The sequence below is a fragment of the Aquila chrysaetos genome, chromosome 11 (genome assembly GCF_900496995.4).
Source record: "Aquila chrysaetos chrysaetos chromosome 11, bAquChr1.4, whole genome shotgun sequence".
Lineage (NCBI taxonomy): Eukaryota > Metazoa > Chordata > Aves > Accipitriformes > Accipitridae > Aquila > Aquila chrysaetos.
Window position 1 is genome coordinate 10,735,029 of NC_044014.1, and position 12,472 is coordinate 10,747,500.

Sequence of the window (12,472 nt, forward strand, 5' to 3'; positions counted from 1 at the left end):
TTGAAAATGTTCATAGAACACCTCAGAACAAAAAATAATGTGAAAATTTTGAAGTTCCCATCAGATATGGAATTTGGTTCCACCTTCTCCACTACAAAAAACTTTTATTTTGGTGTCTTGCAGCATTTAAAAATACTGAAGAAAGACAATAAACATGTAGAAAGCAAAGTTTTACTATGGCTGAGGTAGAGGTCTGCTACCTGCACGCTGCTACCCTGTCTGCTGCTTCCCTTTAAAGCCAGTGGAGGAAGCTCTCCCAGGACACCGACTCTGTGTGTTTGTGTACTATTTACACCTGTATTTATATTCTGTTAATTACTTTGTATCACATACAGTTTTTAAAGCCTTTCTTTTGGTAACAAAGCTTTCCAGCTCACTTTTGTCTTTCTTTTAAAAATAAACAACTTAAAAGAAGGCAAGATCAGAGGATTAAGTAAATTAATGAGAAAGATACTTAAAAGGCTTTCGAAGTCTCCTTCTTGCAACACTAATACGTAGATTTCTTAAAAAAGTAATCATGAGTTCGCAACTCAAATTAGCACCACCATGTATGTTAAGGGAGGTCTGGCTCAGGAGGTATGAAATTCAGACCCATCTCCATAAAAGAGACAAACCGCATTTGGTTTCATTTTTTTTTTCCTTTCACTGCATTTTCCTCTAAGTAGCTGGTGATAGCATATCTATTTTCAGATTCAATGTGGCGTGCACGCTTTTTGCGTTATTCAAAGAGAAGAAAGTTGTGCATCTTTATGCCCCAGGTGTAGCAAACACGGGGCAGCGTGCCGCTCAGCTGTCGGTAAAGGTGTGAAGAGCTCGGTCTCCGAGGCAGCTGGCGGGTGCCTGCGTGTCACTCGGCAGGCACAGAGGGATGGGGAGACGGGGAACGGACGCTCAAGCTAGGAAGAAACAGAAAACACAGGTAGACACAACTGAGGCCAAGCTTCGAAAGGACAAACCATAAAAGCTACAGACGGATGTCTTAGCCAGGAGGCACAGGAAAGTATGAAGCAATTAGAGTATTTGTCATAAGGAGCATTAGGAAAGAGGACAACTTTGACAACCTAACCTGTGGCATGTAGGCAACTTGCGGCTTGTTGTCATTGAAGCCAAGGTGCAAGAGGCACCATTTTACAAAAACCCCCAACTTTTTCCCACTTCACTCCCTCAAGGCCCCATTTAAGTCATCGGAGAATACGGCAGCTCTGTATTCTGCAGTGCAGCACCTCCTCTCCTTCATGCTTATTTTCTGTTGGGTAGAAATACTCCAGCTTCTCACCACGAGGAGGAGAGACTCTGAGCACAAAGCAGGTGCACTCCAACGGCACCGAGAGAAGCGCTGCACTTTGCATGTCAGCCACAGATAAGCAGCGGGGCTGAGACGTACGCATCGCGTTTCGATGTCGGACGCAGATAAATATTGTTCTCCTCTCAACAAACAGGTTGAAATCTAAGGCTGGATGCGAGTTAAGAGCCTGCAATATTCTTTCCCCTGATTAGCAAAGGAGAAGGTTGAACCTGTTCCCCTCGCCAGTGGCAGTCCAGACTTCCTCAGCTTTCACCCGCAGGGTAACCGTGCCCACTCCTTGGCAGGAGACTGGCAGGGCATTTCCCCAATCTATATTTTAGGGATCTTGCCTGTGTATCCTTCCTGCCTACAGAAGGCACCTCAGATCACCAACCTGCTAACTTAGTTTCCCTGAGTAAGAACCTAAAGTTGCGTAGGGCAAGTCTGCGCCCGGATGGTGAAGCCCAGTGTCCCTTTGTGTCCATTCGCAGAGCGATGCAGGCTCCTTGCACCTCCTCTGAAAGACCTCAGGTTTACCCACCTGAAATTTGGCTGTGGGCATACACTCCACCCTGCACTCCTGAAAAACCAATGCAAAAAGACTTAGTTCTCCATGTTGGTGTCTTAAAGACGGTTGGAGCAACACCCCTGTTTTGGCCCATGGAAATGATGAGGCCACAGGAGATGCTCCCGTCTCCTAAAGTTCTCTGAACAAGAAGCCCCAACAAGTGGAGAGACCAATTTTAACAAAGTTTTTAGTAGCATTTAGAAATTTAATTATCTAAAATTTGTGAGGACGGTTTAGACTTGGTTAAAAAAAAAATAAAAAAAATTCCCCGAAATATTGTTGAAAAGGTATAAAATAAGATTAATGGTGAAGTAAGTGTGTGTGTGTGTGTGTGCATAAGCATGCTACAGAATTCTTTTATCTCATTGAAAGACATTTGATACTTATTAAAAGATTATTGCTTTAAGGCATATTTTGATTTTCTGCCTAAGACTGTGTGGAGAGTCTTGCTACCGAGATAATAACAAAGAAACCTTAAACATGAAAAAAATACCCACATGAAAGATAATATGTTCCCTATTAGTACTGGTATCATTTTCCGTGGGATTACTTCTCTCCAAATATAACAGAAGTTTAAAAGTAAAAGCCCATTTCCAGTAAAAAGAGACACCACACGGTAGTTTTGAACTTTTTTTTAAATTCAAAACTGCTGGTGTGTGATACTTCATTAAGCAATTATCAAGTGACTATTTACTTCAAAAATTTATTTACAGTTTCAAGATCTATGCTAAGGAGAATACAATCAACCATGCTGCATGTATCAAGACATACAGAGTTAGACAAATCTATTAGACATGCCCCAACAATGCTTTTAAAACTTGAGAAAGCTACACTTTTTTCTGCTCTTAGATGAAAGCATTTTGGGGAGCCGAAGAGCAATCATGTGCAATTTTAGAATGATTGAAACCTTTTAGAAACTTGTATATGTATTTGATGTATTTTTATATATATATATTTGATGTGTGTGTGTTTTTACTTTGGTGTTTCTAGTCTCAGTTTACAGCACCTTGCTTTCTGCCTTCAGACCTTGCAGAAAGCTGGAGAGTCAAGCATAATGTGCGTAGAAGAAAATTTCAATCAATAAGATGGCACAGCTGTAAATATAAGCTCCTTTTAGCTGCAAAACTGTTAGTTTAGAGCAGTAATTTAATTTTTATTGAAGATAATTAAAGTCCATTTGAATTGATCTAGGTGCAGGAGATGATAACCTTCTTCGGGGGAGAGGAAAACAATTATGGTACATAAAACTAAATAAACAGCATGGAAGCAAAAGACAACAATCCCAAATTTACAGACCCTTCCTAGTGTACAATGTACTGAAGTTTAAATACCACTTTAATAACCTCCTGAGCGGGGAGACATTTTAAATACATGCCTGATTAGTGAAATGGCACATACAATTCATTTTCCTATGAAGATGTGCAAATATATTATTTACACAGAAGCATTTACACATTAAGATTTAGACGAATATTTTCTGTGTTATGAGCTATACCTATTTCAACAACATCCATCGCTAGAATAACTGTGCTGCCTGTATGAACACGTATATACTCATTTGTATGAACATCGATGAGCAGGTTATGTGGAACACATTTAGAAGAAGAAAAAATAAATAAATAAACCTGTGATTTTTTTTCTCTTTTTTTCTCACAGAACAGAAAGGTTAAGGGATCACAGAGTGAGGCAAGAAGTTCTTTGGCATTAGAGTGAGACTGCAGATCAAGAGAATATTATTTTAATAGCAAAATAAAATCTCTTTTACATTCAGTACTTCCTTTGTTTCATCCAGGACACTAGGCATTAGAAAAGGGACACAGCCCTAGGAATGTAGCAACCCAAACCCCATTAAACATGCATGGGGAAGATTTCCAGCCTGCTGTGCAGGGAGTTACATGCCCAGGCTCTGTTAACAACAGTAATTGTGCATATAATTTCCTGTGCGTTGCTCTGAAAATTCACCCTACAGACTTTAGCTCCATGTCAAGTAACTCAGCAGCCATTTATTATATTCTGAGGGTGGAAACCAGAACTTTGAAACTGCAGGATGGAAGCGGTCGCCTTTGCTCCCCTCCCTTTCTCACAGTCTCGACCACGCGAAGGGAAGCTCTGAGGACCGGGTCCTCAGACGAAGGGGGAGCGCATCCCCAAAGTAGGCAGCGTCTCCTGTGCGGGGATGGCTCCCTGTACCTGCTCTGGGCTCTGCAGGACTCCTCTTGGTCCACGGCGGGGTCAGCAGATGTCCGCTTGCAGACAAACCTCTCTGGACCTTGGTTTCATCTCTGGGGACCTCGCAGAGGCCCGGAGGAGGTAGTCCACCCGGTGGAGGACGGGCGCAGCTCCAGCGTGGTGCAGGGCTCATACCCGCAGGGGCCAGAAGAGGGGAGAACTGGCAGCTCCCGCATGGTGAAGCAAAGAAGCTTGCCTGAAGTGACAGCCTCAAGGTGCTTCGATAGTGGGTTTGAATCAGACTATTAAATCACTAGCGGCTGACCCCAGAGAACGGGCTGGCGCTGAGGTCCTCCCAGGGATTCTGGATAAGGGGAATTGCTGAGAAAAGCTACCAGGTCAGAAGGGGCAGATGGAGCTCTGAGAGGAACAGTTTGGAGCACAAAACCCAGCTGAAAGTGCCCCAGTACCAGGAACAACTGTAAGGCGTGCCAAGCACCCACAGCTGCCCTGGAAAGCTCAGAGTTTTAAGGGATCGGACCATAGAATAACTGAAATAAAAACTTTCTGTCCTGGAAAAGCAGCAAAATGCCAAGCTGCCTTCCCTGGCAGACAAGCAATTAAAAGTTTGGCTCCATCTGCTCACAAAAAAGTGAAAGCATAAAGCAAAATGGAGACTAGATCTGAGGACGCTGCAGAATCAGGGCAAGCCATGAAGGTAATTTGCTGTAGGAGACCACTGGGCTCCGGAAGATCTTACAGTGAGTTACGTTGAATAAGACCACCCCCATCCCCATCTAGCCCTCTGTACTTGGATGCTAATTAAAAAAAAGTACACAGATTAACCATCCACATAAGTACGTACACACTCAAGCATCCAAACCACCAGTCTGACCGCAAAACTAAAGAATCCCATCTTCTCCATCATGCTCCTCACCAAACCACCCCCTCAGCCGCTCTCTTAGCACCAGAGGAAAAGGACTGGGGGGAAAAAGCAGAACAAAACCAAGATGGTCTTGGCACAGTGTGCCCACAAGGTTAGGCTGTGATCCACTAATGAATAAGGTTCTCCAGGGAACAATCCCACATCAGTAGGTGGAACGGCTAATCTAATAGGTTTCTTCCATATCTAAATTCTATAATGGTGTAACTTGCAGCAGGGAGCATGTGATCACTCTTTGAATAAGCAGTGGGAGGGGAAAGGATATGTTTAATGGCCAGAATTAGTTTCCTTACATTGGTTTCCCGAGCCATTGTGCAGAATATGCAGCCTAAGAGTAGTGCGAGACTTTTTTTTCCTTTTTTTTTTTTTTTTTTTGATTTTGAAATGGGTACACATCAAATACACCCATCCCCCAGTCACAAGAAAATTCTCGCCACATGCTTCTGTCCTCCAGACTTACACAGCATTTTATTGTATGGAACACATCAAAAGGGTTTGGTTCCCTTGTAAAAGTTTTACAGGAAAATCATTGAAGAGCAGTGTAACTTTTTTTTTTTTTTTTTTTTTAAATTCAAAACTAGAACCAATATTCTGGATTCCCACACTTTGGTGTGGACTCAGAGAGAGCTGTGCTTTTCTGTACAGTAGAGCAGAAATACAGACCCTGTATAATTAGAATTGCAGTCATGGCCTGTGGGATCTAGTGATTTGGACATATTTTATTTAACCAGCTTAGTAAAAGGTAATATTCAGCAGCTGTGATCTATAGCAGAATTACAATTTTCAGGGTCAAGGAGGGATTTTGATATTAGGAGGTTGGGCAGAATTGCTGTAAAATCTCATGAGCTGTCGTTAAAAATAAATGAGAAAATAGGTTATCCAAGAGTCATTGTAAGGGAAAAATCAATAGGCAGTGTCTATTCACTTGGGCTATCAAAATCCTTGAAATTTGAACAAAAGTTTCACGTTTAGTGTGCTGTAGGTTTTGAAATGTAAGTGGTGAATGCTCTGTGGGTACAAATTCATTGTGCTGTGCATTCAAACAAGGAGAAACCCTTCTGAAGTTCTGGAGTTCTCTATTAAGATAGTATAGTTCCTTCGTCACTAAGTCAGACATGTAAAACAGTTGCCAGCAAAACTTCAGAAGCAATTTTAGCTAACTGATGACAAACTCTCTCTTGGAAATATATCACATTTCTTTATCTCACCTTGCTCCTCTGGGGTTCCCTCCCGCCTCTGGCTCCCGGCAGATGTGGAAAGGGGCTGCAGCCCTGGAGCCCAGGCAACTTTCTGCAGGCACACTCGCCTGCTGCGAAACTGCAAACGATGGAGATTGGAAATGAGCATTATTGATAATTTGGAGCAGTACACATAATTGATATGGAAAGGGAGTATCATCCTCATTCAGAAACAATTAACTTCCCCCTCCAACACAGCAGTTCAAAGAAGCCTCAGCCTTTTAAATATGAATGAGTATAACTTCAAAATATGCAACTATTAGCTATTACAATATACACATGGAGTAGGATTTTTTTTTTTTTTTGTATTCTTGTAGCTACCAAATTTGAGTGTGTCGTGGATGCAGATGTGCAGGTGCAGAAGTTGCGCGTGGACCCCAATCAGTTAGAAGTGGGGAGGGGAAAATGAGCGGTTCACACTGCTGTCGGATTGTATTATTTTATTTGAGCCACAGCCTGATACAACCCAAAAGTCCAGTTAATTCTTGGTTCAAGACGACTGAGACTTTACAGAACATACAAGAATTAGCAGAAAACACTTATTGCAAAGGGACATCCAAAAAGAAAACCTTTCCCCAAAGCTCAGCAATGCCAAGGAACTCAACAGACTCTTCTGCAGAAGCCCGATGAAGATTTGTACATTGTTAATTTGATTGCAGAGGGTGCATGTTAAATAGAAAAGAACTGAGTTTGTCACTGTCATCTGAATCCATTCAGTCAGTGCAACAAAGGTATATTTAACTAAAATATGAAACAGACTTGCTAACACCGCATTATTTTCTCAGGCTTACAAAGTTAAAAAAAAAAAATTAAACTGAATATAAATGACTTTGAGCATTTTTTATGACACCCACAGCCTAAGTGATCCAGATAATGTAATCTAACCATCATTAGAAACCATGAAATTACAATTCCTCCGGGATGGATATTTATCTCTCTGTTACATACAGAAAGGCGATTAATTAGTAGCTCTTTCAGTGTTTAACATTACTGTGTACTGAGGCTGATTAAAATCTAACTATAGAACAGCTATCATAGCTAACACGTAATCTGGGGAAAGTTTAGCTGGGGCATGAAGAAGCACCTTAAAGAGAAAACTTAAAAAAATGTACTCTTAGAAGTAGGTAGCTTCAAAGCTAAAACCCAGGCTTCCTTCTAATTTCTATTACACACAGCAATCATGAAAATTACTGAGATTTCAAAAACCTCAATACTAAAACCAACTAAACCCACGTCAAATATTTTTGCAAAGCGGTAAAATTCACAGAATACCCATTCGTTTCTGACGAATGTATACAGCACACAGTCATGAAGTGAATCACACAGCAGTGTCTTGAATGGTTTATTCTGAAATTTAAATGGCAGCGTTTGCTGGGGCATGTGTGTGTGTGTGTGTGCCCTGTACAGACAGCACAGCGCGCACATGCTGTGTGGGCTACATTCATATTTCTGGTGTAATTTCACTGGCTCGTATGGAATGCACCAAAGATGTGTCAATGTATGTGCGTAGACAGTTTCCTCCAGGATCTCACATGGGACAAGAGGACGTGGATAATTTCACTTTGGGAGGAATAAACAGAGGCAACTTTAGTAGGTTTCATTTCCAGAGCATTCCTACTGTGAATGAAAATATTGGAGGAATTTCATGCAAGGGCAGCTGAAATACCAGAAAAATCCCAAATCACTAGTCATTATTTTGAGAATAATTTCTTATTTTGGCATCACTGTACCTAGGTATGCACACTGATAGGTTTGGGCTGGTTGAGAAGAGGGAAGAAACTTTAAAAGCAAATGTGAACAGCTCAACAAAAGGACCAAGGTATCCCTGGCTTTATTTAATTTTTTGACACTATCAGCTGAGACCGCAAATCAGTATTGGACATAGATCGTATTTTAGTGAGGATACACAGAAAGAAATTAGAAGTACTTTTAAAATGAAGTGTAAAGGAAGGACACTTTACCACCCCCACACACCCCCAGTTCATGTCCCAAAGAACTGAGCCACTGATTCCTAATCCTCTCCATTGTGTCGAGTATTGTGTAGATGCTGCTCTCTTCTGGCTGCCTACACAAATTTTAATATGCAAAATGTTAATAAAAAGTGAAATAAAAGGCTGAGAAAAATCAAACATGGCCTCAATGTGCCGAGGGTAATGGAGGCCCCTCCGAGGCCTCACTGTGGAGAGGCGACCCACACCCAGCCGCCTCGTTGTTCTGCTCCGACACCACACGGACCGGGAGCTCCTCCACAATTCCCCTCCTGTCTTCCCGAGTACCTCACTCAGGATGGCCCAAGTTCGTATCTGGAGGCAAGGGGAAGGCACGCTCTTGTTTTTCAAGCTGGAGATGGCCAGCGCTATCTACCGCAGGCACCTGTCAGCCGTACCACGCGAGGCAAGGGGCACAGCTGTTAATGCTGCTGGGGTTGTGCATTTAGCCGTTTCACGCTTCATGACAACCTGAGTAGCAATAGCCTGGTTTCATATTCTTACAAAACCAAGGACAACTGAAACCCAGTGAGATTAAAAAACCGAAAAACCCCCGAGCACCAAAAAACTTTTAAAACTCTCAAGTGACCATTGCATCAGGACAAGGATCTTTGAGCCTACCCAGCACAACCAAGCTACCCAACCAAGCACATCACCAGTCACACACTCCCCCGGCTTCAGAGAGAGCAGAGGAGGAGCAAGATTCCTTTGAACAGCTTGGAGGTAGGAAACAAGAAGTCACCATGGCATCCCATTGCTCCACTGTGGGATGCAAGAGAGTAGGACATTTCTGGGGTCCAAGGTGACGCCAAGATGGTTGACCTCCTTCCACCTTCTAGCTCCACTGCAGCTCCACGCTACATACGTGTCCCTGCCAGGCACCTCTGACCACACTCTCAGCAGATTTCCTCAGGCAGTTCTAATGGCCCTGCTGGGTCATTCCTGTGCTTCAGAAGAGGTGCTACGCTTCCCGCTCCATCCATCTTGTCCGTGCACGTGGTAACACCAGGTAACTGTTGCCTGAGGAAAGGTTGCTCTGAGGGCAGGTGGGACCTGTGGGCAGCATGAGTTCAGACTGTCCGCAGGCACCCAAGTCACCAGTCGGAGCTTCAGGGTGGCTCAGGCACTGCATGCAAGCCAAAATATGTCATCCTAGAGACAGAGGAAATCAACCAACCCCGACTTAAACCCATGCTAATTTGTCGTCCTTCCTAAGGTTCCTTCTTAAAAGACAAAACTAACCTCTAACCTAAGGGACAACACCTGGCTACGTGCAATATCACTGAAGCCCCACCGATCACCCAGCTGGGACACAAGGCTCGGGCTGAAGCCTTACGAAGGTGAGAAGTATTTTCCCCGGCGAGAGACCAACCGCTCTTGGCGGAAGAGGACGCGAGCTCTGCGGCCATGTGTTTCCATGGCACTGGTTTGCTTCTGCTGCGGGAAGGAGAGGAAGCACAGTCCTTGCGGCGTCTGCGGGACTCGCAGGGATATCTGTTACAATTCATTAAGTAGCGCTCTAAGAAGTTACAATAATAACATTTCAACAGAGTTTCCAGAGGGAGTCTCAGAAACTACAGGAAAAGCCGACAAGTTTCAATCCATTTATCAAAGCACTTCAAGACAGATGAAACAGCAGAGCTGCTTAGTGAGGAATGTCTCTCTTTCTGGGTGTCCAGAGCATTTCAGTAAATAAAAAGCTCTTTAAAAATAAGTCAATACAATGGAATTCCTTTTGCCTTTTGCCAGCGCTTGTATTACACTTACACCCAAATGACCCTCCTACCTATAATACTGCAGCATTTACATACACATCAAATGGGTGCTTTTCACTTACATAATACATTTAATCCAAGGATTACAGAGCACATAATATATTAAACATTACAACACCTCGTGAGGTAGGTTAGCATTAATGAAGTTGCAGTGGGTAAACTGAGGCACAGGCTAGCTTTATGACTTGCCTGTGGTCCCACAGGCAATCAGCGGAAAAGTCATTAAGACGCTCTTCAGACAAACAGCAGACACACATATGCACATACTTCTATGGGTAAAATAGACTAATCCACATTTTCAAAAGCAACTTTAGCTACCTATCCGGAGACACTCAGGTCCTGATTTTCTGAGGGAAGAAAGACAAAAGGCAAATAGCAGAAGATAAAAAGAACGGAAAGCAAATTTTGCTGTTAGAAATAATGGGTTTTTGTATGCCAAATTGTGTACACAAAACAAGAGGCGTCCAAAACTGAAGGACACTTTAGAAGCTGGTCTCCTATAATTTGATTTTCTGAGTAAAGATTTTTCTAGACCTGCAACAGGGGTTTTGTTAGGGTTTTGTTCAATAACGTCAGTTTATATTTAGCTTTCGTATAGCAGATAGAGAAAAAAAAAATCTTTGGTTAAGGTCTTTGAACCAAGCATCTAGGATAAGATTTTCAAAAGCACTCAACGGTGGCTTTTGAAAACAGAATTAGGCTAGTTGCTGAGACAAGCTTTGAAAGCTACCCCCTACTTCCTTTAGCATTTTAACCGAGAGCTGATTTCCTCGGTTATGGTACAGTTCCTCGTTTTCGTCTCCCCATCTCATAGCCTTCACCAGTATCGCTAAGCCAAGTTGGATTTTAAACCAGGAAAACAAGGAGGAGACCGGGCGATGCGGCAGCTTGTGGTCATGACCTCCCCAGCATGTCTGCCACCCGAGAGTGGTGTAGCTGGACACAGGGATGCTCCCTGGGTGGCTCCCACTTTCCAGCCAGCCTTTGTTCTCTTTGTGGGAGCACTGGCTAATAGAGGTGTACACCCTCCGCCTGACGGTTAGGTGAGGCTATAATTACCTCAGCAATAAAGGTCTGATTCTTCCCTGCTCTGCACCTCCTCGGCTGGTCAGGAACACTTGTCTAAAGTGGGTGCAAAATGCTACCAGATCAGAAAGATGACATTTTACATCAATGGAAATGACCAGGTGTAAGGAACAAAGGCCTACATAACAATGCTCTCAACTCTGTTGTCCTTTAATTAAGTAGGTCCTCGGGCAATGACACTAATGAGGCCTTGTTTCCTCAGGGTTGGATTCTCTAGTATCTAAATGGGATGTGACCTTTTCCTGGGGAGAGAGGCATTCATAATTTCTCCCTCGCAGATAGAGTCCAATTTGGGTGGATGTCACACTGCAGCCCTTCTCTTGGTGGGGACGCCAGTGGGACTTCTCTCCTTTGGGCTGCTCATTTTCCTGAAACCTACTGGAATTTTTGAGAGCCCTGCTCTTCTATTAAATTTGGCTGAATTTGGTCAAAGGGCTCAAAGTTAGCAGGGGATGGGAAGATAAATGCATCAAATGAGACAAAGCAAAGTCATAAACCTGTTTCTACTAAGAAGGGAAGGTTAAATATTATTTTTACTTCCAAGTAAGTTTTCTAGTTGTGTGGTAAACTCATAGGGTATTTTCTTGCTGCTTCAGTAGGCATGCCTGGCTGCAACGCCTGCAAGCAGTATCAATAACGGGAGTACGTACAAACAAATACATGCAAGCAGGGCGTGCAGCTCAGGGAAGAGGCGACCTTACTTAGCTGGGTGCAGAAGAGAACTGGAAAGTTCATTAAATCCACAGAAGCAGCAATCATGTTCACTGGGGACAGCGCTGACCGGACAAGGTCATGGGTCTGAACGGAGAAAGCAACTGAACAAAGCAGCAGCAAGAGAAGGTTTTCTTTGGGCTCGGTCCAGGACAGCAGTCACAACATGGCAGCCAGCAGGATGCATGCACCATAAAGCTGACAATGCAGGCTTGGCATTATTATCGACCTCTCTGGCCACAGGACAGCAGGGACAGCCCCCTTTCCTGCACAGTTTTTAATGGCTCAGAACTGCTTAAGGCCCTTTAAAATGCATAAAACTTCCCCTTTCTAACACTGCTTTCTGGCAGGACAGACATCCAGCTAATGCTTTCACTTCACATGTTCCTGAAAGTCCCATTAAGGAATAGGCACCGGTCTAGTGAGAAATCTGACATTGGCTGGCAGAGTCTACATCCTTCATCGGATAAGCCACCACTGCAACCAAATATCTCTTCTTGTGATAAAGCCAAGGCTAAAAACACCGAGGGAGCACCCAGGCTGCACTGCCAGAATTGCAGGATAAAGCTGCAACAATTCCCCAAAACACCACGGTGCCCGGGTGGTGGAGAGGTACCAACTGTGGATGACACAGCTCCTCACACTTAGCTAACCGCACAGAATAAGCAGCATTTGTAGGTTATGTAGAGTTTTTTACAAAATTAGAGCT